Raw genomic sequence first — 4,913 nt, 5'->3', positions numbered from 1 at the left:
GACCCTCCTCGATGTCCAGGAGCAAGGCTGTGGATGGCAGATGCTTGCCGTGCTCTCCACCCCCTACCCCTGCCCAAAGAGAGGCAGCTCCAGGGAGCCTGCATCTTCCCTTTAGGGCACAGCCAGATCAGCCGGAGCTTCTGGGAAGTGGACCATTTCCAACCGCCAGAGCACTTCCTTCCCTAGGACTCCAAGAAAACAAGGTCTGACCTGGCCCCACATGGCACATCTGCCCCCGAGGCTGGGCCGAGAGGTCAGCCTGACCCCATGTGATTACTCCCTGACACTTCCTCCCTGCCGCCCGGCCCCCCACCCACTAACCCTTTGCAGATCCCAGGAATAAGTGGGGCCCTGTTAGGCCGGGACCTTCAGGTGCCACCACGCCAGCTGCTGAGCCTGCCGGCCCTCCAGGCAGGTGGGCCCGAGTGCCGGAAAGCGCCAGCACTTCCTCCCGCCCTGATGGGGTCAGGGATGGCGGCTAATTGGAGGATGCCGAGCTGATGCCTGTCTCCGGCTTCCTGCCACCAGGCCTGGGGAGGTCACTGTGGGCACCAGCCCTCCTACTACCCACCCCCCAGCCTCTGCGACATGGGCAGAAGTTCATTTCCAATGGCAGAGTCTCACTTGCAACTTGCAGGGACTCTGGCATACGGCTCCTCACTCAACCCTGGCCGTGGAGGCCTAGCCTTTCAGCGTACCCCTGGAGCCCCCACACAGAACCCTCGAGGCAGGACCGAAGAGTGTGATAACCGCTGTAATAACGGGCCCCCACTTTGCCGTACCTGGTCTAAGCCAGTTACTAGAACAATCCTACTCATCGGGGCAGGCCAGCTGCTGTAATAAGCAGCCCCCAAGCTCGGGGACTTGCGGGTAGGTCCGCAGGGGTGGGCTCTGCTTCCTGAGGGACCCAGGTTCCCTCTCACTTGTGCCTTTGCCATCTCCCAGACTAGCGATTCTATAGTAAGAGTGTGCATCACAATCCCCTGCAGGGGTTTTAAAAACACAGACTTCTGTACCCCACAGTCTCTGATTCAGTAGGCCTACAGTGGGTCCCCCAAGTTTTTATCTCTAACAAGTTCCTGGGAGATGTTGGCACAGCTGGTCCAGGGAATCACTCAGAATCATGCCTCCTGCATGGGAAGATTTTTGCATCTCGCTGACAGGTGAGGGGAGAAAGCAGGTGGAGGACTATAGAGGAATTTCTGAGATCGAGTCTACCTTCCAATGGCCAGAACTCCATCACAGAACCCTAACTGCAAGGGAGGCTGGGAAATGTAGTCCAGACATGTGCCCAGAGAGAGTACTGAAGTATTTGGTTCCACAGACATGACCTCACATTATCCTCCTGACACCTAAGAAGAGAAGCAGCATTTTCACCCACCTACAACAGAGGCAAAAACAAGCTCAGAGAGGTCTTGTTATCCGCCCAAGGCCATACTAGCTAGTAGAAGGCAGACCTGGGGTTCTGGTTCCAGGGCTTAAAAAAGAAGTACCAGTATTTGGGCCCAAGGCTCGGTCCAGGTTTTATGTCTGTTTCCAGTTCTCACAGTGTTGCGCACACTTTACAGATGGCCCAGCTGAAGCTCTGGGGCATGACTGAAGCTCTGTGCATGATCACAGAGCCAGAGACCAGATCCACATCCGTGCTCAGTAAGGCCCTCAGTAAGGAGGGCCTGCCTCCGAGGAGGGTGGATTCACACAATGGAGGTGCTGAGGGGCCTCCGGGCCTTGACCTCCACAAGGCGACAGGTGATGGCAAGATGACCAGGGATACAGCAGTCATTACCCGCCGTGGTCTTTTAGCTAGAGGCAGATGGGGTATTAAGTAGGGCCCAGAGTGAGGCTGTTTGTGACCCCAAGGGGGCCAGGACTGGAAAAGGAATAGAAAAGAGTCTTGGGAGAGGGGTATCTGGGATGTGGCTTTGAGGAAGCCAGCTGGTTTCAGCAGACTGAGTAAAGTTAGACATTGGTGACTTAGGTACCAGGATCATCATTGTTCAGATGAGAAAGCTGAGGCTTAACAAAGCAAGTACTTGGCCAAGGTCACACAGCCGTAAGCCACAGCCCTTGACCGTCACCTCAGCCGCACTTTGGTGTGACCGGCTGCTTCCTCTGGGCTGGGGTGGGCAACTGCTTTCCACCACCCACAGCAGGTATGGCAGGCGGACAGCACGGTGAGCCTGCACTGCCACCTCCTCGCTCTGCAGATTCGGACGATTGGCTCTCTTGCCTCTGGGCCTCAGTTTCCTGATCTATAAAATGGGGATTCATAATAGTGCCCACCTCATGAGGCAAATGTGAGGTTTCCATGCGCTAATACGTTTTAAATGATTTTTGTGGAGTGTCTACTATGGACCAGCTCTACTCCAGGCTGTGAATGAAACCACACCCCCACCCAGATGGGACTTCACCATCTAATGGGAGAAACAGACACTAAACAAAACACGTAAGTTGAGATCGAGGATGTTCAGTGAGGCTGGGTGGTATGCAGAAACCTAGAGCAGGTTGATGGAGTTTGGGGAGGTGATCAAGGAACGATGCAGACAGGGGCAATGGGAGAGGAGAGGGTCCGGGCAACGTAGCAGGTCCACCAGGCTCCCTGACAGCGAAGGCAGCTCTTAAAGGTTATGGTTAGTCGAAAGCAGTGGGGGGTTATTGTATGAGCCGGGGATGTCCAGAGAAACTCAACCAACAAGGGATTTATTTTAGGGAACCAGTCGTGGAGCTGAAAATCTGGAATCTGCAGGGCAGGCTGGAGCTCAGGCAGGACCTATAGGCTTGAGTCAGAATTTCCATGTCTCTAGAAAGAAACCTGGTTTTGCTCTTATGACCTTTCAACAGATTGGACGAAACCCACCCACATTGTGGAGGGTGACCTCCCTGACTTAAAGTCGGAGGACTGGAGATGCTAACCTCATCAAAAGAAGGTCCTCACGGCAGCACCCAGATCGGTGTGTGACTGGGCCCCTGGGTGCCATAGCCTGGTCTAGTGAACACTCCCCATTAAACTCGCCCACCAGGCTGTTCTCCAGACACCTGCAGGGTGGGGGATCATGTCCCTGCAGCAGAGGAAGCCGAGGCACTGAGCAGTGGTGCGGGGGCATTGTCAGCGTGGATATTGAGCTCACGGGGGATTGGCGGAAGGGCATGGAGTGAGCTCAAGGGAGCCAGGACCTTCCTGGCAGGAAGGGGAGGCACCACGGGGGTGTTAAGTGGAAGCAACCAGAAGGAGCACAAAGGGTTCCCGTGGTATGGGCTGGGCTTCTTACCCTTCTCGTGGATAACCACAGTGTACCATGTCTGGAATGTAGTAGTTGCTTAATTAATGCTTGCTATAGCTGCCATGTCCCACCTTTCCCAAGCAGGCAAAGGAGCTTGGTGGGTTTGAGTATGCAACAGGCCCTCCCTGGTGCCAGCCGCACCCCACCACTTACTTAACCAGTTGAATGATTTCTGGTGAGTAAGCTCACCTCTCTGAGCCCCAGCCCCCTGTCTGTAACATGTGACCCATTGGCATACGCCCTCCTGGAATTGCTGGGAGCTCCCCCAGCCCCTGGCCCCTAGCAGGTGCATTTCAGGTTGGTTTTCTTTGTCCCTGCCCCTGACCTCTGAAAGAGCACAGCACACACTTCATGCAAATGGACTTGCCATGTGATCTCAGAGAAGCCACTTTTCCTCCTTGGGCTTCAATTTGTCTGTTCTATGAAATGGGAGGCTGGTCAGAGCCCCCTAGTCTTGCGTGACAGCTGACAGAAACCACACAATTAAAAGCTGAGCGATCCAGCCTGGGGCCACTAGCTCACGTGGCTATGGAGCGCTTGAAATGTGTGAGCCCAGGTTGAGATGTGTTGTAGGTATAGCGTACGCACGAGACTTGGTGTAAAAAAAACCCCAAAAAGGGAAAAAAGCTCAATACTTCTATATCCATGATATGTGAAAAGCACAGTATATCATATACTATAGGATACATAAAATATATCATTAAGGACAATTTTATCTGGTTTTCTGTTTTTTGTTTTTAAATGAGCCACTAGAAAGTTGGCAATTACCTAGGTAGCTCATTGTTTGTAAGCAGCAGCTCTGTTCTGATGTGGGGCTTGGCAAAGAGACCAGCACAATGCTTATTTTTCTATGATCCATGATTTTGGTATGGTGAATGGTTCAGAAATTGAAATAGAAAAATATTTCATGATATGTGAAAATGATACGAAATTTGACATTCAGTCTTCATAAATAAAGTTTTATTGGAAGGCAGCCTGGCCCGTTCGATGACAGACTGTGGCTGCTTTCTCCCTGCACCAGCAGAATGCCCGACAAAGCGGAAAACACCAACTCTTTGGATTTTCAGGGCACGAGTGTGCTGACTCTTGTTTCAGAGCATTATTTTGCCAAGTTCGCCATGCTTCCGGCCTAGCTACAGAACCCATAAATGCAGATTCCCTGGCTCTGGCCCCGATTTCTGGGTATGGAGGTAGGCCCAGGAAATCTGCATTTCAATCAGCAGCTGCTGGCATGGGTGGGCGCCCTGACCCTCCGCACATGTTCAGGCCTTCGTGTGCACCATTCGGTTTAATGCGGCTGGGTCAGATCCTGGAACCATCCCTGCCGTACAGAGAAACTGAGGCTCAGAGAGGTGAAAGGCTCCACCACCCACCACCCGCTGCCCAAAACAGGAGGTGCTCGTGATCCCCTTTGTTGTTGAGCAGAGGAATGTGCCCCCCGCCCGCCCTGCTGCTGACGCCGGGCCTTTGTGCTGGGCCGGAATGTCTTCCTGTCTTTCTCTGCCTGTGTTTTCCCCGGATGCTGTGGGCTGAGCTGAGTTGCATCCCAGGGGCCGCCTGGCCAAGAGCTGTGTCCGGCGTCCCAGGGGCGGGAGGAGGGGGGGCAGCACCGGCTCCAGGCGAGCTGTGATT

Source organism: Mustela nivalis, assembly GCF_964662115.1.
Source record: "Mustela nivalis genome assembly, chromosome: 14".
In the NCBI taxonomy this organism is placed as follows: Eukaryota; Metazoa; Chordata; class Mammalia; order Carnivora; family Mustelidae; genus Mustela; species Mustela nivalis.
This window is presented reverse-complemented; position numbering follows the sequence as displayed.